Below are 27,345 nucleotides of genomic sequence, written 5' to 3' on the forward strand. Positions count from 1 at the left end.
TAAAGAATCTGTCTGCCAAATTCTGGCCCCCTCCATCTCGTCCCAGGTGGTGACGCTGAGGTGCTCACAAAGCATAACAAGACCACAAGCTCCTTTTCATGTTGGGTCTTTTCTCCCTTAAATTCACGCCAGGTTTGCAGGCTTAGAAAAGAAGGGCAATGATGGCCATGCTTGTAAGGCAAAGGGCTAGGAGTGAGGCCTTCTGGGTTCCAGTCCCAGTTCTCTGTTGGCGTATCTGTATGAAACAGGAAGTTGCTTGACTTCTGTGCCTAAGTTTTCCCAACTAGAAAATGGGGCTAATACTTCCCTACCTCATGGGAGCATAGCAAGGCTTAACTCATTAGTGTTTATAAAGTGTTGAGAGCCTTAGAAAGTGCTAATGAAGTGCAAGGCAGGGTGGAAAATCTGTGCTCATCTAGGAACTTCACCATTGTCTCTGTATTGCACATCATGGTTACTTCGAGGAGACGGCAAGATTGGAACTCGGATACTCCTACTCCAAAAGAACAAACCTCAGCTGCTTGAACTAAAGGAGAATCTCCATCAGCTCTTCTGAACTTCACCCCAGGGTTTCCAACCTACCCTTGAGACTGAAAATCAGACTGGAGATCTCAGCTGAACAACACCTGCTTTGATATTTTAGGTACTTCCTGTTTCTATTCATGATGGAAATACCAGAAGAACCTTTCCTGTGGTACTGTGGCAAAACTGCTTTTGGTCCTGGACATCTGACAACTGCAGAAAAGGTTTGGTTCTGGTCTTATGCAAATATTTGGGTCAGTTCTTTTTTCCATGGAGGACCAGTTGGACTGCTAGGTGTGGCAGTCATGATGCAGACACACAAGTGTCAAGAAAACAAGAGGGGAATTTGAGGTACATCTAGTTTTACTTTAGCGTTGTTTAATCCAGAGCTTGTAAAGCATTGTTTTAAATCCCAGAGACATGCACTCTGATAGCCTCTTCAGCCCCACCTGGCAGCTAGTTGATGCTTCTCCCCACATACAATTCTAGGTGAGCAGAAGATTGTCACTTCTCTTCTAGCTTTGGCAAGCAAATCATGACAGATCACCCTAAATGAAAATCTTTTCTCCTTGGATCCCATTAAGTTGTGCAAAGAAAAGTGTCCTGAGAAGCTATCATTGTAGCCTCTAGGCCTGCTAGGCTCCGAACTTTTATATCTGAAAGAGTTTTAAGGTTATACCACAGAGGAATGTTGGTAAACACCATGATGCTGATTACTATACTGGAGACTTAAATTTAATCCTTTGTACTGACAGGAAATTGCATTTCCCATTGCTAAGTGCTAATGCATTAGTTGTTAATGGTCACAGCTGTATATCCATGCCTAGCAAATGTTTAATATTGTTGCCCATATTGATTTCATTAAAGGCAATCCCTCTATTTATTAGGCCAGATTATCTCTTGTGTCAGGATCTACTTGGCACTGAAGATGGGGCATTTGTCAGGGAACTGAAACTAGCTTCCTTATTTTTTAAGCTGTCCTGGTCTCAGCCCTGCTATAATATTAGAATAGCCTAATAGCTGCACTAAATTATGACCGCTAGCTATGGTTCTTAAAAGACCATAAGCCATCTAAGGCTTGCCATAGGGAGCTTCATTCCACCGCTTCACTGCCCCATCATGCTCATCGTAATGTGCCCCTTATATGGGATTGGCGGTGAGAATTGGGCACTAGTGCCAACTCTGCCAGTTTTATGAAAGTTGAGAATTCTCTGCCGGAGGAATGTTTAACATGGTAGCTGTGGCCAGATTACATCCCCTCTGCACAACTCAAACAGTACAAGAGGCCTGGGAGGGGGCCAAGAATTGGGCCCCATTAACCTAATTCTTTCTCTTTTTAATCTGAGTTTATTCTAGTAGAGCAATACATGCCAAGCAAGGGTATGTCTAACTCTTTCCTATCTCCTTCAGCCAGTACTTTTCCTTATCTTGGTTGCCAAAAATATCCTTTGCTGTTTCTCCCTTTCAGATGTTCATGCAGGGATTGGCGTTGCAGCACAGACATACAGGAGTACTGCATATATCTTTGCTTTAGCTCCCTAGACAAAGAGGATTCAACAGCAGCGAGTGGGGAATTTCCATCCATGGGACTCCTCTACAGTTCCTGAGGAGTTTTTGAATGGGATGGATCCAAGGTGAAAGTCGTCTTGTGTGGATTTTAGTTTCTATTTTAATGGCCTCTTCTCGCATAACCAGTGTGTCCCTTAGTTGTTGTGGCACCCCAGTTTTCTGTGCACCAGGGCAGGGACGAACAATCTTACAAAGACACAGCTAAGGTATTGTGGAAAAAAAAATCTCTTCCCTTTACAGAACAGCCTTTTCTACTCTCTTTGTAGCTCTTGTCTCCTATTCTTTCTTATGGGGTCCATGCTCATGGGTGCTGGATGCGGGCATTGGCAGGAATACCGAAGCACATGTGCAGAAACAACTTGCATTTATAAACAGAATTAGATGGGGTATAAGAAATCCAGGGCTAGAACGTCAGTGTGTGGTGTAAATGGGTGCAAGCGCCACTGACTTTAACAAAGCCAAGCCCATTTACCCCCGCTGAGGATCTGGCTCAGAGAAAGTAAATCAAATTTTGAGCCTCAGTGACAACTCTTCCGAGAGCCCACCGCTTAACTCTTCCCCTCCTCAACAGTCACTCACGCATGTCTAACTTCACTAGGGGGACTGCTCTCCAATCTCTGTACTGCTGGGTGTATGCAATGCAATGCCAACCCCAGAGCCTTTCAGCTGTTTTCAAAGCCAGCCCTAATTCCAGTCTGCACATCATGAGAAAGAAAAGACCACCTAGAAAATTGTTTCTTGTTTGTATTCTGTTCATGGCTAGAAGCCCCACTCAGGGATGGGGCCTCTTTGTGCTAAGCACTGTACACACTTAATTAAAGTATGTTCTCTGCCTCCAAAGAGTTTACAGGCTAAGCATATGATGAGAGACCCAACAAATGGGAGAGCACAAGGTTACAGTGAGATGATTAGGACAGATATAATCAACAGCAGTCACAGCAGAGCTGCCTAGTGATTTGTCAAATGTTTGGTATTGCTCACAGTAGCTGCAAGTTTTCAGGAGCAATTGAAAGAAGAAGAATGTAGTAGCTTTGTAGAGTTGTACCACAGAACGATAGATGGGGCCAGAAAACCACACACAAGTTTATCCTTGTGGTACTTCTAGCCCATTCAGAAGCAGGGAGTACTTGAAATACTTAGCTGCAAACTGACTCTCAGAATCTGACCTTGTTATTATCTACTATTCTTTGTTGTTTTTAGTTATTTGTATTTCCACAGTGCCCAGAAGCCCCACTCATGGACCTCAACCCATTGTGCTAAACAAGTGTCATTACGCAGTGCTCAGCTGGTGTAAATTGACATTGCTCCATTGAGGTCAACAGAACTATGCTGATTTACACCAGCTGAGAAACTGGCCCACAGTTTCCTTGACACATCTTATCCATATTCCCAATCAGAGCTGGTAGCACATTAATTATTTAAAATGGATTAACTCTACTGTCTAGATGTAGATTGGGCGATTTGTCGGATGACTCTCATTGGTTCATTAGTAGTTTATGTTGCTAAGTGTTTTTTGTTTTTTTTTTAATTCTTGCTTACAAAAAAAAACCCTTGCTTTTGAAAAAGGTAGGAGAGACTGAATATTTGGCTATACAAGGAGATGTCTCCTTTTACTCTAAAATCAACTTGCAAGCAGATTTGCCAATGTTGATTTCATATCCAGCTGCACTGAGCTGGATTTGATTCATAGATTCATAGATACTAAGGTCAGAAGGGACCATTCTGATCATCTAGTCCGACCTTCTGCACAACGCAGGCACATAATCTCACCCACCACTCCTACGAAAAACCTCACCTATGTCTGAGCTATTGAAGTCCTCAAATCGTGGTTTAAAGACTTCAAGGAGCAGAGAATCCTCTCTCAAGTGACCCGTGCCCCATGCTACAGAGGAAGGCAAAAAACCTCCAGGGCCTCTCCAATCTGCCCTGGAGGAAAATTCCTTCCCAACCCAATATGGCGATCAGCTAAACCTGAGCATATGGGCAGATTCACCAGCCAGATACTACAGAAAATTCTTTCCTGGGTAACTCAGATCCCATCCATCTAATATCCCATCTCAGGGGATTAGGCCTATTTACCCTGAATATTTAAAGATCAATTACTTATCAAAATCCCATTATCCCATCATACCATCTCCTCCATAAACTTATCGAGTAGAATCTTAAAACCAGAGAGATCTTTTGCCCCCACTGCTTCCCTTGGAAGGCTATTCCAAAACTTCACTCCTCTGATGGTTAGAAACCTTCGTCTAAGTTCAAGTTTAAACTTCCTGGTGGCCAGTTTATACCCATTTGTTCTTGTGTCCACATTGGTGCTGAGCTTAAATAATTCCTCTCCCTCTCCTGTATTTATCTCTCTGATATATTTATAGAGAGCAATCATATCTCCCCTCAACCTTCTTTTAGTTAGGCTAAACAAGCCAAGCTCCTTAAGTCTCCTTTCATAAGACAAGTTTTCCATTCCTCGGATCATCCTAGCAGCCCTTCTCTGTACCTGCTCCAGTTTGAATTCATCCTTTTTAAACATGGGAGACCAGAACTGCATAAAGTATTCTAGGTGAGGTCTCACCAGTGCCTTGTATAATGGTACTAAAACCTCCTTATCCCTACTGGAAATGCCTCTCCTGATGCATCCCAAAACCGTATTAGCTTTTTTCACAGCCATATCACATTGGCAGCTCATAGTCATCCTATGATCAACCAAAACTCCAAGGTCCTTCTCCTTTTCTGTTACTTCTAATTGATGCGTCCCCAACTTATAACTAAAATTCTTGTTATTAATCCCTAAATGCATAACCTTACACTTCTCACTATTAAATTTCATCCTATTACTATTACTCCAGTTTTCCAGGTCATCCAGATCCTCCTGTATAATATCCTGATCCTTCTCTGAATTGGCAATACCTCCCAGCTTTGTATCATCTGCAAACTTTATTAGCACACTCCCACTTTTTGTGCCAAGGTCAGTAATAAAAAGATTAAATAAGATTGGTCCCAAAACCGATCCCTGAGGAACTCCACTGATAGCCTCCCTCCAGCCTGACAGTTCGCCTTTCAGTAGGACCCGTTGCAGTCTCCCCTTTAACCAATTCCTTATCCACCTTTTGATGTTCATATTGATCCCCATCTTCTCCAATTTAACTAATAATTCCCCATGTGGCACGGTATCAAACACCTTACTGAAATCTAGGTAAATTAGATCCGCTGCGTTTCCTTTATCTAAAAAATCTGTTACTTTCTCAAAGAAGGAGATCAGGTTGGTTTCGCACGATCTACCTTTTGTAAAACCATGTTGTATTTTGTCCCATTTACCATTGACATCAATGTCCTTAACTAATTTCTCCTTCAAAATTTTTTCCAGGACCTTGCATACTATAGATGTCAAACTAACTGGCCTGTAGTTACCCGGATCACTTTTTTTTCCTTTTTTAAAAATAGGAACTATATTAGCAATTCTCCAATCATTCGGTACTACTCCTGAGTTTACAGATTCATTAAAAATTCTTGCTAATGGGCTTGCAATTTCAGGTGCCAATTCCTTTAATATTCTTGGATGAAGATTATCTGGGCCCCCCGATTTAGTCCCAAGATAATGCACCAACAGGTTTGGAGTAAAAAGCTTTGTATAATCAAATGTATTCATATATTTTACCATATTGACCAAGTACATAGGGTTAGACTGTGGGATTTAACCACTGGTACTCATGGGGACACTCATCCGCATCTGCCCCCAGTGGAGTTGAGGCACAATCCCTTCTCAATGTTCTCAGTGTATAAGGGCACATGATGTCCTGCAATGGGTTGGTTCCCCTCTTTGTAGCTCGCCAAAGTTGCACAATAAATCAGTGGTAGATCATGGAATAGAACTCGGGAGTCCTGGTTTTCTGTCCTCTGCTCTAACCACCTTACGATATCTGTTTAACTGAGATGCTGTTTGAGTCCGTAAAGTATGTTACATGATTTCCAAAAAAAAGGGTGTGAAATTCAGTGTATAACATCAATGATGAGGCATCACCTGGGAAAAAGAAAGTAAACTGACTGACTTGGTAACATGGACAGGGATCCAAATTCTTAGTAGGGGTCAAATCTTGACCCTGGATACATGTGTAATATATCTGCACAGAGCATGTGATCTCATCTTCCTGCTAATAGCTGGTTCCAAGAACTATCCGCCTACTATTATACAGCTAAAGGAGCTCTTCTGTAGTTCAGATGGAAGAGGTCTATGATCCTGGTACTGAAGAGCCTGGGGTTTGATCCCCACTGATGACTGTGGTGTGCATATGTCCTATGTGGCCATAGTCTGTTACACATGTACTCAACTCCTGTTGAAATGAGGCAAAGCGGTATCTATGGATGTGCGTTATGCCATCCACAATGGGAATTCATGCACTAAAAGTCTTTACACACAATTCTTATGTGCAATGAAATACGTATGCATTACCTCAGTTGCACCCTTGTCAGATGGTATTGGCTCAGAGAATACCTTCTTCTTTAATATGCTGTATCACTGTTATATTACCATTACAACTTTGTCAGTCTAGATTTGCAAGTGTATAAAGCTTATGGGTGGGGGAATCACATTTTCTTTACCGACTAGTATGATATTTCCTGTAGAGTGTTTACTGTATTAGAAGGGGCAGGCTGATTACCATGACTGGACTACTGTAGTCATTGATGTAGTGAATAGTTACAAATTGCTCATCCATCTTACAAGGACAAAGTCAAGCAAGATCTCAGGGATTCAGAACCAGAAACTGGCTCCTCTTGTTGGCATTTCTGCATCACTGATGGGCAATTAAAACTTTTAGAGGCATGAATAGATCTCCATTGTAAGTAAGATTAAAGAGGAAGAGTGGCACTGTTTTTGTTTAGAGGGGAAACAAATATGAGGGGCATGATAGTGATATACAAAATAATAATCTGTTTAGAGAAGAGAAATCATGAGGTTCTGTTTACCCCTTTTATGGTACTAGAACAGGGGTCATTCACAGAAATTGAAAGGCAGCAAATTTAAAATCAATAAAAGGAAACACAGTTTTACACAATACTTTAACTTGTGGAACTCACTATCAGGAGGAATCACTATAGCATTAAAAATGGATTGGACATTTATATGGCTAATGAGACCATTCACTGTTATTACATTAGAAAGAAACAACAAACATAAAGGATAAAAACTCTCATGTTCTGGGGCATATGCCAATCTTTAACTGGGGTGGATATTTCATGATTATCCACTACATGGTTCTTTGCACTTTTCTCTGAATTATCTGGAACTGGCCACTGTCAGAGACAGGAGATGGCAATAGGTGGACCACTAGTCTTACCTAGTACAGCAATTACTATGTATGCCATACAGGATTTTAGAAACCAGCCAGAGCCGTGGTATGCAGTCTATATATTGTATACTAGGCCTTGCATGTTGTTGTGTACATATTTAGTAAACGTGGTTATTTGGATCCCACCATGCCTGTTGGTTTCTTAATATTATTATTTTCATGCAAAGGTCAAAAGTCACAACTGTGTGTGTGTGTGTGTGTGTGTGTGTAATATTGTGGTAAACTCAGGACAAACAGCTACAAAAGGAGGGTAGTAATTGGTCCTAGGAGGTTAAAAGGCCCCTCCCCATCCACTGAGAAGAGAGAACCAGGGGGCAATTAGATTCAGCTGACTCCAACTACTTGGGACCTTTTTAAACCCTCCCCTGGGTGGTAGGAGGGGGAGAGTGACAGGGACAGGGAAGCTGCCAGTTGGTTGTTTGCAGCAAGACGCCAAACCTTCCCAGTAGGGAGGCTGCACTCGCTCCCCAGAAGGGAAGGAAAACCAGCACAAGGGACTGACTGAGGAGAGGAGTAGCAGGACCCTGTGTCACCTATAAGGATTCGCCTTGCCCCAAACCTGAGTCTCCAAGGCTAAAAAGGACTGAGCCTACTGAGGCAAACAAGATATTTTTCCACTATATATATATATAATATAATTTTGTGCCAGAGTTCAACAAGTAAATGTGTTTACCATTTCTCTGTCTGTAGCCTTCTACTTACACACAAACCTCAGGAAACATAACCAACATGGGCAAATCAAAATAAAGCTGAATCAAAACCTGGGATGTGAACAGCTTTGAACTTTGGAAGTATCCTAAATCCCTAGCTAGATCTGAATTTTGCGACTAGATCTTTATCTGGGCTGAACAAACGATCTGCATCCAAACTTCCCTAAACTTTGCACTGTCTAAAATCGGATCGCAAACATTTGCAGTTTCAGTCTTTCTAATCTTTTCCAAACTGCACTGATCTGAGATTTGCTTTGGAAAACAATTGCTGAGATTCTAAATCCTAGGCCTTGGAGCTGTTACTCCATGCTGCAGTAGATAGCATTCAGTAAGATGAGGGAAAGCTCAGAAACCCTGATAGCAAATTAAAGTTTCATTTAGTCAAGGTTTGCCAAAGAAATGTAAGAGTCGTGAATGAGATCTCTGTATGCTCACACAGCAGTGTGCTTCTAAGATTTGCTTCTTTATATTTCGAAAGGATATATAATCTTGTAGTACAATGCAGTCTCTGATAAACACTACTAATGAAAGATGTCTACGTTCTGTTTGAAAAAACAAAAAACAGAGATGAGAAATGGTACAGATGTTAGTTCCTTGTCCGTTGTTACATACAATGCTATTTGCATACAGCCATAACCTAACGGAGCAATGTTTTTATTAGTATTTAGTGAACGCTGTGTGTGTGCTCCTTGCTTTACACAGAGACAGTCACTAATGCCATGGAGCTTGCAATCTATTCTAGTCACAGGCAGTTTGGTCAAACATATGTGATGCCAAAGCTGAAAGTTCAAGCAGTGCAGATTCCATTAAGAGATAGGGATGGATTTTCAAAAGCACTCAGTGTTGGCCTAACTGATCTCACTGAAGCTAGTGGAAATGTTTTTTTTTGTTTTTGTTTTTGTTTGGTTTTTTTCCCCTGTGTGTTTTTGAAGAGCCCAGCTATACGTTCTATCACTGGTGGGTGGTCACTGACAGAAAACTCTCAAGAAGGCTGTGTCTTAAGTAGAGATAGGACCCAAAGTTTGTATTTGGCTGTGAAATGTGAGGGTTTGACTCACAGCTGCCTTCCTCCAGTTTTAACCTGATTTGTTTTATGCTGGTTACAGAGTAAGGCAGCAGTGGATCAGGCCTGAGTCTATCTCCTATCTTTAGTAACAGGCCGACCCCACCCCCAGACTCAAACTCCTCACTCCAGACTCAAACACTCACTAACTTTGGGAATGTTCCAGGCCCTCTCTCATTTTGAAGAGGGGAGGTGTAGGTCAGGAGAGGGGTGTCATTTAATGAACAAGGAGAGGAAGGGGGTTCCCACCACAGGTGGCAGAGTGATTTCATCTGTGACCTGACAACCATTTGGGGGGGGGGGTGCTGTATATTGAACCTTTTAACATTTGCTGTTTCTGATGCAGATTCCAGCACTTACATGTTTATTACATCTAGGGCCAGATTCTCATTTACACTTTATGCCACACTAGCAGAATAAAGAGGCTTTAAAGTGGGCATAACTTTGAAGCCTCTTACACTGCTTAAAAGGTCCATTTCCTTTTGTGATCTATCTCCAGATAGGGGTCTTGAACCCTGCTGTTGTACCCTTCCCTGGGGAGAACCCCTGCAGTAGTGACTACAACAGGGAGAAAGCCCTTCTTCAAACCTGATCTGAGTTGGCTCCTGGGCTGAACTAGATCCAACTTCAAGGCAGATTTCCCACCTCAGACAAAATGGTGAGTCAGGAAATCTGGACCACAGATGACAGAAAACACTTACAGGCTTGAATTAGTTGGCTGTTGCTGGCTTAGTCCATTGGCTGGATGGATGCACTGGCCATTGCCTCCTGCAAAAAGGCTGGGGGAGGCGCAAAGCAGAGCCTGGAGGAGGACAGTACCTTCCCTTTTGGCCTAATCAATCTCCCCCAGCATATAGCCTCAGGCACTAAGATAGCATGGTGATAGGCGCAAGTTCTAAGGACCAGAATAGAAACAAAGAGTTACCTGGGCTGTGCATTGGGATTAGGTTTCTCCCCCAGGGAGGTAAAGCTTTGGTGATTCATCATTGAAGCTCCCCCTGATTCAAAATGATTTTGCAGCAAATTTAAAAATCCTTGTGTGGCTTGGTTCTGCACAGAGTCAGGCATCAGCAAAAAACTTGTTGTGTGTGTGGGGTTTTGTTTTGGGGGGGGGGGAGTGTTTAATGAGTAACAGAATCGCAGCAGCAGCTGGCAGAGCTGCTTCACTAAGGGTTATGAGCGTTTGTTATCCTGTTTGAGTGTTTTTGAGCTAAAAATTGACATCCAAGTTGTCATCTCAGCAATATCTGATATGAATGAATACATTTTTAATAAAGTGGCTTCACTGGTACAGTTTACATCCATGAAATCTGCTCTTCCATTTCTGCACCCACAGTCCAATGGCAGGTAAAAATCTGTACAGTTACATTGCAGGCACAGTGTAGGTAGCTAGGTGGGAAATTATTCAAATTTGGGTCCACAACTTATTTTGCGGGAATAATTTTCCAGGAACCCAAGCACATGTTGGTTGAACATACACCGTACAGTTTCTCTGTATAGGTTACTGCTACTGTAAACCACAGGGAGGTTAAATATTTCTCATGTCATTCACATTGCTATGTTAAACCAAGTTTAGGTTAAATCTTTTCAGCCAATTTAAGTGGTGACAGTTGCAATCAATTCTGAAATTTTGAGCCAAATCTTGTTTGCACATACCTCAAATACTGAGCCTGAATAGGACAGCAGGACAGAAATTGTCCACCTTAGCTCCAGCTAGCTTCCCAGTGCTGTGTCCTTGGAGGCTGGAGTCATGGTGAGGGTTTATGGATCGGGGCTTAAGGGTCCTATTCTTACCTATTTCCCGCCCCCTCCCCCCACCTTTGCTCCTCACTGGAAATTTTTCTCAGGGGTAAATGGCATCTGGAGTTGTAGAAGGGGCTGAGAACAGGATTCACAATAACACTATTTCTGTAACAATCAGGTTTACCTGTTTAAGCAATTCTGCGCACTGGTTTGGAATGCTTTTAAACTTTTTTTTTTCCCCAATTAAACTGTGAAACTTTGTGGGTTGTTCAGGCATAATTTGAACTAGGACCTTTAGATGTTAAAAATAATACACTCAAAGTTTAAATCCTTTTATTGTTCACATTGGGCTTACTGAAAACCCACTTAAGTCCATGGGCTGTGTGGATCGGGCCCACTGTATGATGTGCACCATTACAATGATGCTAATACTACAGTCCCATTGACTTGAGTGTGCTAACTACTCACGGGCAGCACTGCTGTTAATATATATGGTGCAGTCCTTTACTGTTGTGAATCTGGGCAAGGATGCACATCTTTAATAATATAACGGGGAAAGTCCCTTGGAATGCTTGTCTAAAGAGACCATTCTGCACAGTTGGCAATGAAGATATAGAGATGCATCTTCATGCGCATGTATGTACACGTACTAACACTTTAGGGATGTGATAGCCACTAGTGTCAATGAATATTCCTATTGTAATACTCATACTTAGCTTAAATTGCAAAGAGCTCTGATACAATCAAGCAACCTCCTGAGTTTAGCTGTTGGTTTTCAGTGGTGCTTCCCAAACACAAGAATCACTGGGTGGCTACTTATAGGGCAAAGCCTCCCACATTTTGGCTTGTGCAGTCAGTGCACCCATGAAATACATCTGATCCTTTCAGTTTGTATCTACTGCTGCCAAGGAGAGAGAACCTGCTGCTTTGGCTCCCTATATCTTGCTTCCCAACACACAAGATAGCTACATTTGTTCCGCTGCACACAGGCTCTCTTCCATGCCCATCAAAAGAGGTAGGAGGAGAATACTGCTTTTCCCCACAGAGAAGAGCAGTATCCTGAGTTTTAGCTGGCAATGAAAATTATTTTCCTGTTTTAAATTACCATATAAGTGCAGAGATGGACCAAGGCCTACCATAATGAGCATAGGTCTAAGCACTAGGCATCTAGGAGCTCTAATCCATCTAGGAGCTCTGACTCACGAGGTTGCTGATGCAATGTAGTGGACCTCTTTGTCTTAGTTTCCCCATCTGGAGAATGGAGACCATGCAGTATTTGCCTGCTCTACAGGAGTGTTGTGAGCATTTGTTAATTAGAGTTTGTAAAGAGAAACTCACTTCATTTAAAAAAAAATCCCTTGTTAATTTTATCCTCATTTGGTCAAAAACTCTGTATAATAATTCAGCCACTGGCTAGAGAAAAGAAGCCTAAGGTTCTGAATGAAGACAGAAAAAAAGCTGACAGAAGACCCTTGTGATGTTGACCATGACCCTTTAATTGTAGCAATACTGGGCAATAAGGTGTCCTAGGGGGAAAATCATTCTTTTTTGTAAATGGCCAGATCAGATTTATCGTATTTGGAAGCAATATTTTAATCAGCAAATGTACATGTAATAGAAAATCTACTATTTTTGTTTTTTAATATTCACCTGATTTGCTTCCTGCAGCAGGAATCATTGGCACCACAAATGTCAGAAGCATCTGCACAATGATCTGTCATGGTTTATAACTGATTGTTCTACTTGACTTTTCTTCTCTGTTAAGTTAGTTAGTTATATTGGGGCTTGCAACAGTTTAAGGCTGAGTCATGGCTTTTATTAATAACATAAGACCCAGAAAATTTAATGTATTTTTATTATTAGGTCTTAGTAATGAATAGCTTTTTTTCTTTAAGAGGAGAAGGGAAAGCAGCATTCCTTGGCCATATACCATCAAAATTTGGACTGCATAATTCACCACTGTTCAGAGTGGGGTTTGCTAACATGGTGGCAGATATGACCAAGTCCTGTTTCTACTGTCCTTCTTGATCTGCTTTAGAGTTTTTTGTTTCTACTGGTAGAACTACCTGGGTACTGAATGATGGGTCTAATGTTTGCTAGTGTGGACATGCCCTTACTGGTCTGAAGTAGGGGCTAGGAAGTGGGTAGTAATCCTAGCTCTACCCCTGATTTTGCTATGTGGCCTGGTGTAAATCACTGAAATGCTCTAGGCCAGATTCTGATACCCTTATCCAAGGTGACTAGGTGCCATTGAAGTGGCCCCATTAAAACCCATAGGACCACTTTTGGAGTGAGATACTACCTCAACTGGTTTGCTGCATCTCAGTTTCCCCACTGTATATACACATCATGAGAGTGTTTGGAGGACTGACTGGTTAATCCTTTTACAGTGCTTTGAAGATGTACAGTGCTATACAAGACTATTCTGAAATTGCTCTTCAGTGATGAGGAAACGGGTGATCCTGGTTGTCTAGTGTCAGTGTTCCCATATGGGGAAAACTGGGCCCACAAGGGTTTGGCCGCATTGACTCAGCCATTGAGAAGGAGGAGTGCCACAATTTGATCTGCAGCAACTCCCTTGGGTGAGTGATTGGAAGACAACGGATGACCTCCAGGGACTGCCATCTGCAGGAAGGAAGGTTGCTATGATTTGTGATGAGAATGACAGGCGAATACATTCCTTTCCTGTGCTGAGTTTTCACCAAATGGTATATAGTCTTTGATAATGTGGAAATGCTATTTCTCACATCCCTGAATACCCAGGACACACACACCCACACCCCACACCCACCCCACCCCTGGTTCATGTACACCTTTGCAGAAAGAAAGTAAATTGCAACTAGAACCCAGATCTCCATTTCCCACCAGTGTGGTTTGCCTCTTAACTGAGGAAGGCAATGATGGTAGCTAACCAAAGCCACCAGCAGAGATACGTTGTGCTAGAGTTGCAATTCTGTTCCTTGCAATGAGCATTAAAAATGAAAGAAAACAATGGGGTTTCAGGGCCCTGAGACCCTGAAATGAACATTTCAGGTCTATAATTAAATGTCTTCCTGGTACCACATCTTTGTAATATGGCGGTCTGCCTCTTAAGGTCCAGAAGGCCAGCCAGCCCTGTTCTGATGCACAGACCCTTAAGAACAGGATTTTGGGCCTAGTAGAGGGGACCCAGCTGAGAAGGGATCAGCACCCAAAGAGCAACCTGATTCCTATAAGGGCTAAAAAGAGCGCAGCTATGTCAGACCTGAGGAAGTGGGTTGGTTTTTATGGCCAGCCCTGGAGCAGGGGCATCCTAGGCAGATGGTCTGTAGGACAGGGGAAGAGCTGCTAGAAGCAGGGAAGCTCTCTCAAGGAACCCTCTGGGTCAAGGAGAGGTAGCTGTTGGATTTATGTTGAGCTGCATTATTCTGGGGGTTGCTGAAAATTATTGGTGTAACCAAATAGCTCTGTGATGTTGTACTCTATATGATTTTATGAAAATATGCTAATGAGTGTGAATATAATGTACTGGAACATGCTTCATGCAAAGGTCTCTTGTAAGGTGTCATTACAAATCTTATAATCTACTGAGTGTGGTCATCCAGTTTGTATAAATTCTTGTATCATTCTTGTATCTGAAACTAGAAATCTGAAATATAACTCTGAGGTCCTATTGCAATTATGCAAAGTGTGGGCCATTAACAGTGGCTTGGAATCTTGATGGCTCCCATTAATCAGGACAATTGGTTTGTAATATGGCTCTGTTTACTTGTAAGTCTTCCTGTATACGTGTGTGCTGGCAAGTGGGTAATGAAGTCTTACAGTGACTTGTGATCATGTCACCTGAACTGGAATTCATCTTTAACCTGGTGCTTTTCCATTTAGAAGGAGGGGTGGGAACCCAGAGAGGGGAAAAAGGATCCCTACCTTGATCAAAAGATATATAAGAGGGTGGAATAGAACAAAGAGGGCTGCAGTCATGAGAAATCCCCTGATTTACCACCTGAGCTGGAACAAGGACTGTACCCGGGGAAAGGATTGGGCCCAGACTAGAAAGGATTATAGTCTTTGAAAGAAGCTTATTGGAACATCTCTGAGGGTGAAATTTACCTGCATTTAGTTTCCTACTGTATTAAGCTTAGACTTTTGTGTGTTTTTTGTTTTATTTTGCTTGGTAATTTACTCTGTTCTGTCTGTTATTACTTGGAACCACTTAAATCCTATTTTTATGTTTAATAAAATCATGTTTTGCTTATTAATTAACCCAGAGCAAGTATTAATACCTGGGGGAGCAAACAGCTGTGCATATTTCTCTATCAGTGTTATACAGGGCGAACAATTTGAGTTTACCCTGTATCAGCATTATACAGAGTAAAAACGGATTTATTTGGGTTTGGACCCCATTGGGAACTGGGTATCTCAGTGCTGGAGACAGAAGCACTTCTTAAGCTTTTTTCAGTTAAGCCTGCAGCTTTTGAGGGATGTGGTTCAGACCTGGGTTTGCAGCAGGCTAGCGTGTCTGGCTCCACAAGCAGTGTACTGAAGTCCCAAGCTGCCAGGGAAAATGGGCTCAGAGGTAGTTTTCAGCACATCAGGTGGCAGTCCCAATGGGGCCTCTGTGACCGAACCCATCACAAGTTCCCTGAAGAAAGGGCCTGAACAGATTCTGGGTGTGATGTCTGTTACTCTTTCCTGAATCAAGGAGTTAAGTTAGTAGCTTCCAATCAACGTTCCTGAGATCAGCTGCGAGTCCTTCTGCTCTGACTTCTACAGTCAACCATAGAATTATTACCTTGAGAGAGCAGAAGTAATAAGAAGCAATTAATGTGGTGTCCATGCTAACCATAAAACTTAATACACGATTAAAACAGGGAAAGCTTCTGCTTTTGTTGTGCAGTGAAAACAACCACTATGATCAATGGGTCGGGAATCATGTAAAACTCAGCTGAGATGTATCAAGAATAAGTATTTTATAATCAGAAGGGTTACCAAACCCTGCTCACATAAGTATAACTGTTAGACCCTGATTCTCTTCTTACCTAGGTTAGCTTTACTGTAGTGTCTGTTTCATTAAAGTTACCACTGAGTAGCATAAGTGACAGGCAAATGAAGCCCATGAGCTTAATGGGACTAATGGTGAGAAGGATTGGCATACGCCCCCAAATGTTGGACTAATTAGCCTGTCTATCTTTCAGAAAGGAGCCATCACAGTTGAAAATTCCAGCAGCGCTATATTATCTTATTGTATATACTATGCTCATCAATATGGTATCTGAAGATCTTAAGTTTGAGTAGGCCATAAATAGTGATGAGATATTTGTGCGCTTCTGTTTTAAGGTCTGGAAATATGCAGGCATGCATACGTATGGGAATTAAACAACCTTACTCCCAATAGGGTAGCCTAACATTTTTGAACCTCAGTTGCCCTTCCTTGGTCTCTCTGAGACTTTAATGTATGTACCTCCCTAAGTAATCCAGGGAACATCTGAACCATTATAAGAGAGCATGTTGTTCCTTTTTGAGCAACATAGTTTCTAGAATCTCAGCATTGTTGTCAGCTCATTTTAGTAAGTTAACTATTACCTTTCTGAGAAAGAACTTAGTGTGTGACCTACACAATGGTACATATCTTGAATGCAACAGGGTAAACTATCTGCATCCTGAGTAAGTTGGCCTTGGGTTTACCAGAGAAACCCCAGGTCCACAGATGAGTAGTACAGCACTAGACAGGAATAGTTAAGCTCTGTGTGCACTACATCCTCTATCAAACCCAGCTAGTGTGTATAAGAAAGAAATGAGTAGTGGTTTGGGGTGATGGAGAAACCAGGTGAAAGAAGAATGTGATTAAATTACTACCTCCTTGAAAGGTGAAACTCTTATTATAAAGAAAGAAAGGGTCTCTGTTTAGATGATTATTACAACCTGATAAAGGGAAGGGTACTGTTTGGTTGGGCTTTTTGTCCTGCCACATGCACGCAAGGGAAGATGGTGAGTTTGCTTGTTCTTGTTTGAGTGCTGATTGATCCCATCCTTGGTGAGTGGGTGGGGAGAGAGGTGTTCCCCCTATGACCCAGAGCAAATCACTGATCAGCTTAATCATAGTGTTGGGCCCAAATCATTTTGTGTGACAAACACAAATTCCACTCTTTGTGTTGACCAATTTTGGCCGCTTTAGGCAAGTAATATTGGATGACTTGACGATCTAGAGACAGTTACTGTTCAATAAAGAAGAACAAAAATTCTGAATAAGATAAAGGAACAAAGAGGACGGGGGGGGACCCTCAGTGATGACAACTTGTTATTCAGAAATGTACGTACACACACATGCTATGTGACTTCTCCTTGCTAGGGCCACCCTGCTCCTGATAACTCTTCCCCAGTCATGTAGCATGTGCAATAATACCTGCCCAAGGCAGCCAAAATTGGTCAATGTAAAGAGGTGGGATTTGTATTTGTCACACACAATGATTTGTGCTATAGAAAGCTGTGACTTGAACCAACATAGTCATAAGTAGAGCAAGGTCAACTGTGTATTGCAGTTGAAGTGACAGAAATAGAGTTGATCTCAGTCAGGGCCAGAAATTCAGTTAACTCCTGATTTCCAAATTTAGGGTGACAGTAACCAAGTTTCTCAGAGGAAGAAGTTGTTTATTGCAGGGAGCAATGTAACCATTGCAGGGGAAGAGGAATTACTTAAACAAATGAGTTTCTGGACCACAAGGAGTCTGATTCTGAACTCTTATTTTGGTGTAAATTCCTGTTACTCTAATGGGAGTAATTCCACTAAAGTCAGTGGAGTTACCATTGTTAAACCGATATAAATGAGAAGAGGTTCAGGCCTATTTCCTTCAGGCTGCTTTCTTGCTCTGGATGAAAGAAAAGAATGTTTCAGGCTAATCCAGCTGAATGAAAGTGTTCCCAGCTTCACAAGTCCTAAGCGATTGCTTTTTAATTAATCCAGTCAAATGCTGTCCCAATGGTGTCATCGCTAACATTTCTACTTTTGAAACTTGGATCAAAGAGGTTTACAGCACCATGTATTTGTTTGCAGCAAAATTCTTCCCATCTGTGACTAAAGTCCTTTGCTTTTATGGCTTCCTGACTTGTGGATGGAGATGTACTTAGATTCTCAAAAACAGTTGAGTTTATCTTGGCCATAAATTGAGGAATGTCCGACAAAAGTCCTTTGTCTGATTTAGATACAGTGATTGCAGAAGCAATTGGGTGTAGAATCTTCATGGAGTTCTGCAAGTGAACCCAGAAAATATCCTCATCAAGTATAGTGTGTTGTACATTTTCTATAGTATCTAATAAGATCTTCAATTATCACTGTTTCCTGAAGAGCTTCTATGTTTTTTAATAAACTTTAAAATGACAACATCATACTTCCCCATCTTGTTTTGCCAGTAAGTTTCAGCGTTATTTTATTTTTGCCATCTTTTCTTCCTGATGCTTCTTAAAGACTGCAGCTACAATATGAGTAGTTTCACATCTTTTAGAACTTTTTGCTCTTTTATAGATCTTTTTCAGTGTGCCCAACTTCATTAAATCATTAGGAAGCAGATTTAGGCCATGGGAAGCCCATCCTTTTACAATAATATGTGGATATTCATCCATTATGCTGTCCCATGTTGCTTTTATATTACTGGCATTGATAGCAGAGCAAATACTTTCTCACTTCCAGTCTTCTCTAGTACTTCATGTATTTCACTACTAATATACTCTGCAGGATATCTGCCTCTGGGAAGGAGATTTTGTACCAACACACACATGGCAGATTTTGTTTTTATGGAAATCAATAGGTGTGCATGGCTGTAATTGAGAGTGTAATTTGGCCCATACAGCTATCGGTTACTGTGCATTGCTTTCTCAGTTCATGTTTATTAGTGGTAGCCATAACTATACATTCACTTATTTTCTTAGAGTTGATATAGCAATTCAGCTATAAAGCCTGGGAAAATATAGTCTTTATGAAACCAAAGTGTTAAGTGAAGACATAAAGATAACTCTAATTGGACTTGTTCCTTTCTACTTGTGTTCTGTTTCTATTCTCCATTACAGCACAATCTGCTTCCACTCCAGCTCCACTAAAAAGTGAAAGAGAGAGCACTCACCCCCTCACTAATAAAACAGAATGGAGACAATTATAAATGACTAGAACTTGGGTTATAAAGCTCTTTGAAGAGCAGTTTCCTCTTTCTTCTGACTTTCCATTGTATCCCCTCCTCTCCTGTCTATCATGGTCTGTTTGTTGTTCCTTGTTCCCTTTATAACTTAGATTGTAACACTCGCTGAAGTGAGGACCTTGGGTCCAAAACATTTTTGCTCTGTGGCCCCTTTGTCCTGGCTATTCCCAGTCATGATGAAACCTAGTATCTGCCAAGTCTCCAGAGGTAAAGTTAAGGCCCTCTGGACCCCCTTTTCTCTCTCCAGGCTCTATAGACAAGTTTGCAGAGTGGATAAAAATAGACATGTGCCCATCCTTCACAGCAGTTGCTTAAAAGAAGAAATTTCAAGCTCTTGAAAGAAAAAAACTACCTTGTTACTGCTGTGGTTATTGGACAAGAAAGTTTGCCCTTGTTTAAAAAGAGAAGTTGCTCTAATTTAACTTAAATAATTTTTTAAAAATGAGCTTAGTTAAACTGGAGCAAACCCCTACATGGACCATTCTTGAGGATCTTAATTTTTTTAATTGGCGTATACTGCACCAAGCTCCACTGTTATAAGCCAGTATTAAACCAACACAGGAGTGTCTATACAGGGATTTAAAGTGGGAAGTGTCAACACACAGTTGCCTCAGTTTAGCAAAATAGGTTTAAAACTGTAGTTAAACTGGTGCAAGCAGGCATGTAAACAAATCCTTTATCTGTGCACCTATGGTATTTAAATTGTGCCATTCACCATAATATTTAGAGAGTTTATTCTGACATGAAAAGGGACCATAATACAATAGGAAAGAATGGATATGAAGTGTCTTCCATAGCACTGAAAAGTTCCCCAGTTCAGGCTTTGAAGTTAACACCACATTGAGGTGAATTGGGTCAGCTACATCCCTTTGTTACTATTGTTTGGTTGGAGATAGGTTTCTAAAAGGCAGACAGAACCCTGTCTATTGTATGGTGTGACCGAGGGGAGCTAACTGAGGTCACTCATTTAGGGTGAACTGCAAAGAATGGGGCAGGCAATCCCCAAAGCTGGTGGTTATTCTAATACTTAGATTTACCAAGCCAGCACAATACAGCTTCTATAATACCTCACTGGTTACGCAAAAGCCAACAACAATGTTCCCTTGAAGTGTAACCCAGCCTTAGGCATCCACCCAGATACCCAAGTCAAATATGATGAAGATTACTGAAAATCTTATTCATCATATAAAAAAGTTCTACCAATCCCAAAGGATTGGACACATTACCTCCCAGGTTAATGAATATTCCAGATCTTGCCCAAATACACACTTACAGCCAGTTCTTATTAATTAAACTAAAATTTATTTAAAAACAAAAGATAGAGAGCATTGGTTAAAAGATCAGTATACATACAGGCATGAGTACAATTCTTGAGATTCAGATTCATAGTAGAGATGGTGAGCTTTGAAGTTGCAAAGAGTTCTTTCAGAAATACTTCATAGGTTATAGTCCAATGTTTATATTCAGGGTGGTCCAGTTAGGACTGGGATCTCAGTTCTTACGGCTTAGGCTTCCCCTGCATGAAGCCTCAAGCAGATCTGAGATAAGAAAATGATTGGGACCCTTTTATACAGTTTCAGGCCCTCTTGTGACAGCTCAGAGTCCTTCAGCGAACAATAGGCACTCATGGGGATTTTGAAGTGGACCCATTTCCTAAGCATAACCAGTAGTTATCCACACAAATTAACATAAGGTAATTTGCCTGTTTTTCTGCCATTCACAGATGATTTGCTATACATTTTAAAGAGAGATGAATTCAGCGATATCCTATGTTTACAGGTTTCAGAGTAGCAGCCGTGTTAGTCTGTATTCGCAAAAAGAAAAGGAGTACTTGTGGCACCTTAGAGACTAACAAATTTATTAGAGCATAAGCTTTCGTGAGCTACAGCTCACTTCATCGGATGCATTTGGTGGAAAAAAAAACCATCCGATGAAGTGAGCCGTAGCTCACAAAAGCTTATGCTCTAATAAATTTGTTAGTCTCTAAGATGCCACAAGTACTCCTTTTCTTCCTATGTTTACAGTTCATCTAAGTGTTAAGATGCCCTTTTGATCTCTGAATTAATAGCTATAGTGACAGACCGGAACTGTTTGTTTATATAGCTAATCATTAAACAAGATATAAGTAAATCATACAATTAGTATCACTTTTAATTTCTAACAATATAGGTTTGCATTTCAAAGTTCTAGCCTATCTAACATGTCTCTAAAGGTTGACTCTGGGTCAACTAGCCTACAACCTGCTTAACCCTTTCTGGTCAGGCATCATACATGGGCTGGGACTAGCCTTTCATTGTAAAGTAAGTTTTAGATACTATTTTAAGTTCCATCTTCTGGGTGAACTTGTCACATTTTCTCTCCTGCTAGGGGAGTATTTAAGGAGGAGGTTTTGGGGCTAACTGATCAAGGTGTCTTGAGGACAAGAGGTGTTTTTTTTTGTTTTTTTAAAAAGAATGGTATTCTACTTTTTCAAAAGTCTAACTGAAATGTGTAGATGAAGAGATTTCTCAGATTAGTTTTATCCATTTGACCTCACTGAACACCATTTCCTTCATGAATTTGGTGGGACTGTAGATGGCTTTTGAACCTACGAGAGCTCTGCCACTAGCAGATGGAGTTCAAAAACATTGTCCTCTCAACTCCAGGCAAATTTAAAAGATGCTTGGCTTTCTGCAGGGGGCGACTTTCACACATACACAGAGGTGCCCATAATTTAATCCACCCACTTCTTGACCTGGTACAGAGAGCTCACTACAAAATTTAAACATCATTTTGGACTGAGGATTGGAATCTGTCTTCTGACTCCTCAGTCTCCTATTGCCTGCTCTGCCATGGACTTGCCTTGCTTTCCTGGTCTGTACAACTGGGATAATTACTTGCTTTGTAAAGTGCTTTGAGCCCCTTGGAAGAAAGGTGCTACATAAAGGCATTGTCTGCTCCATGCGGAGCCCTACACAGGAACCCCTTCATTTCCAGATGTATGTGTACAATATAAACCATACGAATGTTAATGGTCTCAGAAAGGCAGAAGACTCCTTAAGAGGAAAGAAGGTCTTGTGGTTAAGGCACAGGAGATTGGAATTGAATTCCTGGCTCTGCTACAACTTTCTGTATATTGGTCTCAATCAAAGCCAAGCCCTCCTGCCTCAGTTGACCATCTGTAAAAAAAGGACAGTGCTTCCTTTCTCCATCTGGTCTGTTTAGATTGTGAGCTCTCTCAGGCAGGAGCTGTCTTACTATGTCTATACATCACCTAGCACAATGGAGGCCTAATCTTGGCTGTGGCCTTCAAGTTCTATTGTAATATAAACCATGATCATTGAGGCAAACGTATCTGAGCCCAAGTTTCAGACACTGAAACCTAAGGACCTGACCTTGCAAACATTACTGAGCAGAGCGCTTACTATTGTTTTTATCATGGTGGAAAGCACTTTTCATACTGTTTGCCAGACCAGGCCCAATCAGGCTGCTAATCTTCCTTTACATGTTCCTTAGAAGTAGTTTTGAAAGCTAAGGCCTGCCAACTCTGTAGACTTTAATCTTTATTTACACACAGGTCAGGTACTGCACATAGCCATTGGCAGACTGGTACTAAAAATATAAACATCCAGGGCAGTATATTAGATAAAATTTCTGTTTTTCTTTCCAAACAAGGGACAAAGTCACCTATTGTTCAACAGAAGATTAGAATGAGACACACAGAACAAACCCTTCAACAGCAAGGGACTTTTCTTAGGGGGCACTTTAAAATGGTATCTACTGGTAAGTTTGACGTGGATATTACTGTGTAAATTGATTATTACTAAAAACATGTATTGGTGTTTAACTGTTTAATTATGTGTTAACTTTAATGGATGAAATATTTTGTTGAGTTAGTGTGGTGTGAGATGCAAACATTTTGTGAATGTTTCACATAAAATTCATTTGGGCCTCATTCTCCACCCTTCTGTTTTTGCTTTCTAGCAAACATCTAAATAACCATATTTTAATAGTAAACATTTTTTGCCAAAAACAGACTTCAAAATGATGCCCACAACTACCTGTGGAAACAGAAATTTAAATAAACACATGAAGATACTTATGCCAGCAGTGCTTATATCCCAGTAGCACACTCATCCACTCGTGATACAGAAACAATACTATGACCTATTTGTCATATCACAATTAAGCAACACAGGTTGAATTTTGAATAAAAGTGGAGCCAGACAGTAAAACATTCGGAAAAGATATTCGTTAAATACATGTGAGGAAATCCCAATTGGGTCATGCATATTCTGTGAGCAGGAAGAAAGGGCTAGCTTTACGGAAGAATCCAATGAAATGTAACAAAGATGAAGTCAATAAGGTTCTGTAGTAAGTCCTCTTAAGGCTATATAATGTGACTGAATACAAAGGATATTCTTTGTTTTTCTATTGTACAAGGACAGAAAGCAATAACAATTGTACTGGAATAAGGAAAAAACACAAAGCTAAGTTCAACAGAAAGCCATACATGTTATAAAACAGTGTGGTACATTTATGCCCTCTTTATCTGGCAAGAATACTCAGCAGAGATACATTCCTGAATTAAATATTATTGGATGGTTCAAAATAATCTATAGAAAACTTATTTTCCATTTAATTCTATAGAACTTTCCCACCAGGTAAGTTCATCAAAAAATAATTCATAATGAATCATTTTGCTCAGTTTATGTTAATGTAGAATAGTCTGGTGAGAAAGTAATAAGACAAATGCCCTATTCAATCAGTATCCAAAACATTTATTTTTTAATAAGTGTTTGCTTTGGATACATGTCAGATTTGACCACCTCACAGCAAAGCAGTTCAATGAATCAGTCATTTTTCAGGAGGATGCCCACAATTATATATATATATATATGTTAGAACCCTTATGGTTGAGAGGACAACCTTTTAAATGTAAGGTGTAAGGTGTAAACCAATGCAGTGCTGTCTTCCAGAGTTTTCAGACAACTGGAAATAATAGCTTTGGGGGAAGTGTAAACTGACTATCTTTGCCTCAGCAACATCAACATTAACTCTACACTGCTGATCAGAGCAAGCAAGAACAAAGAAGGAAGATCATATTAGGAAAATCTGAGTGGAGTCTCACTTTGGCATTTTCAAGGGGATCAAGCCATATCTGTGCTCAAAATCTGGGAGAACACCACCACTCCCTCTCCACTCCATTCTAGCCTCTTGTTTGGAAAAGTCATTAATGATCAATAATTTCATATATGTAAAAATCTTTTATTTGTATTCACTATGGCAAATAACCTACAACTAAGAAGGCATCAGTAAATAATCTACCTGCAAATAGGACAGTTGTGTTTTCTGATATAAGAATGAAGCTGTTCTGTTTCCTGGCTTGCTTAATCAAAATGTTTGCCAGAACATAGAAGCAATTGCTCTCAGTGGAAAGTTGAAGTTCAAGGGGAAGAGACTTTGGGAAGCCAAGTTCTTGTATCTCTGATATATCCACTAGCTTCCCCTACCTCACCATCAGTAGTCTGGAGTTGCTGCTGCAGAGCTGCAAACAAAAATCTGAGATTGAGTTGAGCTGAGCACAGGCTTGTGTTGAACGGCTCTGTGACTGTCTGGGGAATCTGTCTATGTGCAATTGATGAATTCTGGTTGATATTATGAATTCTCTGTGTTTAAGCCCTTATGATTATTTTTACTATATCCTTATTGCGTACTCCTTGTGACAGGCATTAAGGGCTATCAACAAGTGAAAGGGCCATGCCTGAACAGAGCCTTTCTGATGCCAGACCAACCAGAACCTGAAGCACACTAACAGCAGGAGTAAGATGGAGAGTCCCCATGTTCTGGAGGAAAAGCCACGTGCAGGAGGAAAGCTGGAGAGGAAGGACACTGCACTCATTAGAATGCTTTGACCAGCTCCCAATGAATAGTTAAGTGTAGTGAAGAAACTGAGGCAGGCAGTGGTATAGAGGTGTCTCTTTGTTTTGCCTACATCTGTACCTCTCTTGTTTTGTGAAAGTGAAGAGTAATGGTGTTCAAATCCCAAAGCAAAATCGGTGTCTATTTGCTTCAACTATCACATGTTCCTGTGATACCAGAGAAATCCCCAGATTCATTTGAATTCCTGGCCTCCATTTTGAATAAACAAGAGTCACTCCACCACTAGAGGGCAGCTGCAGGTCACATAGCACTTCAAAGTAGAGGTAAAGTCAGCTAAATTACCAAAGTAGGGGAAAGTACAGATGAGGTAATCATAACTCTGAGGTAAACAACGGCAGTGAGCATGCGTGGAATGTTGACATGCATGACGGCAGTGAGCATGCGTGGAATGTTGACATGCGTGACGGCAGTGAGCATGTGCGTGGAATGTTGGTACTGAGCACATGCGAGCATGTGCAGTAAAGATTCATAGATTCATAGATTCATAGATATTAAGGTCAGAAGGGACCATTCTGATCATCTAGTCTGACCTCCTGCACAGCGCAGGCCACAGAATCTCACCCACCCACTCCTATGAAAAACCTCACCCATGTCTGAGCTATTGAAGTCCTTAAATCATGGTTTAAAGACTTCAAGGAGCAGAGAAGCCTCCCTCAAGTCAACTATGTCCCATGCTACAGAGGAAGGCGAAAAACCTCCAGGGCCTCTCCAATCTGCCCTGGAGGAAAATTCCTTCCTGACCCCAAATATGGCAATCAGCTAAACCCTGAGCATATGGGCAAGATTCACCAGCCAGATACTACAGAAAATTCTTTCCTGGGTACTCAGATCTGATGGTGTCATGTCTAAAAATAGAATTGAAAAAACAGCATAAAAGGCAGTGTGCCTATGGACAGCAGAGAGAGAGTTAGAGGGGCAGAAGGACGAGAGAGACTATTGGGAATGGACGGATAGCAAAGGAGGAGCAAGCAGATAGCTGACCTGACTCGGGGGAGCCATGGTGAAATTGAGCTGTGGAGCAGATCAGAGCAAAGCAGATGGTAGAAGAAAGCCTGAAGAAGCAGCAGCAGCAGAAATCAGGAGACAGAATAAGCCTATCAGTTACGATTGTAGGATAGTGCTAGTATTAGCTTGTGAGTGGATTAATAAAGATGTGTATGCGCATTATGTTAATTGTACAGGGAATCTATATATGTAACACTTAATGATTGTTACCGGTAGCTGTCAGTGACCTGTGATGATATTATTGTATCAGGGATTGTTATTTGCACCAAAAAAGGATGCTTTGTTTTGGAAAGAATACTGCTTGTGTCAGTTATTTATTGGAAGACTGTATCCATGTCCTCTGGAGGTAACAGATTCAAGCTGTTCTAAGGAGTTTCAAAAACAGGGAACCTCTGGCAAACCCAAGATATTCCTTAGCTATTCTGAAGACCTATACCCACTGAGAACAGCTTGATTTAAACAGGAGAACATGTGGGCCGTTTTGAGGGAACCCTTGGTAAGCCCAGAAAGGGACAATAGGTGAGCTATTCTGAGGATACTCCAAATCTGTTTTTGGGGTAACACCTGAAGGGACAAACTATACCAGAGTACCCACAATGTTGGAGCTCTAGGAATGGTGTGCTTACGGTATTGTGGAGTCTGGGGGAGCAAGCATAGTCTCAGGGCCTACGCAGCTGGACTGTAAGGTCCTGCTCTGAGAAGGGAGGGATAGATGGAAATTTGTACACTGAGAGTCTGCCTAGAGACCCAAAACCATAGACTATGCCTTGGCTCTGCTCAGACTCTGCAAGTGAAAAGCACACAAATCCAGTGTTGGGATCCAAACACACAGCCTGGTGAGTGCCCAGCAGCGGAGCTTGACTAGAGCTGTGACAGAATCCACTAACTTGATAGGCATTCAGGGGGGAGAAGATTTTCTGCAGAGATGGGCCGAGGAGATGGTGCCTGGATCTGGATCTTGATTAGGTTTAGACCAGGTTTGGGTTTGTTGACAGAATCAAGGGATTTGTGTTCAATGCTATCAAAGTCTTGCAACCTGTCCGTTGAGATTTTGGCTCTAAAATCCAGACATTTGATTTTACTGTCCGTAAAGTTTCCACCATCTTGGAAATGGATCTGGAAAATGGGCCCTTTCCAGCTTTGGATTCAACCAAAGCCCTGGTGCTTTAATTTGGATTCAGTATTTCAAATTCACATAACCCCTTTCCTGTCCAAACCCAGGAAAATCAAAGGGATTTAGATTCAAGTTTCTAGATTAAATTTTACAGACACTTCTTTGATCAGTGGAGTGACATCATTCTTTC

At 41.2% G+C, this 27,345-nt stretch overlaps 1 long non-coding RNA gene across 2 annotated transcripts; it reads left to right on the plus strand.

Moving 5' to 3' along the window:
* The first annotated feature begins 488 nt into the window (after nucleotides 1-488).
* LOC122459497 lies at nucleotides 489-25,396 on the plus strand. 2 transcript variants are annotated; one of them, XR_006280234.1, is made up of 4 exons: nucleotides 489-746; nucleotides 2,057-2,156; nucleotides 22,769-22,876; nucleotides 24,823-25,396. It is a non-coding gene; the product is annotated as an uncharacterized LOC122459497 (long non-coding RNA). The 2 variants fall into 2 exon arrangements; XR_006280235.1 differs by having other exon boundaries at nucleotides 489-643.
* The last annotated feature ends 1,949 nt before the right edge of the window (nucleotides 25,397-27,345 follow it).

This window comes from Dermochelys coriacea, chromosome 3, assembly GCF_009764565.3.
Source record: "Dermochelys coriacea isolate rDerCor1 chromosome 3, rDerCor1.pri.v4, whole genome shotgun sequence".
Taxonomy (NCBI): Eukaryota; Metazoa; Chordata; order Testudines; family Dermochelyidae; genus Dermochelys; species Dermochelys coriacea.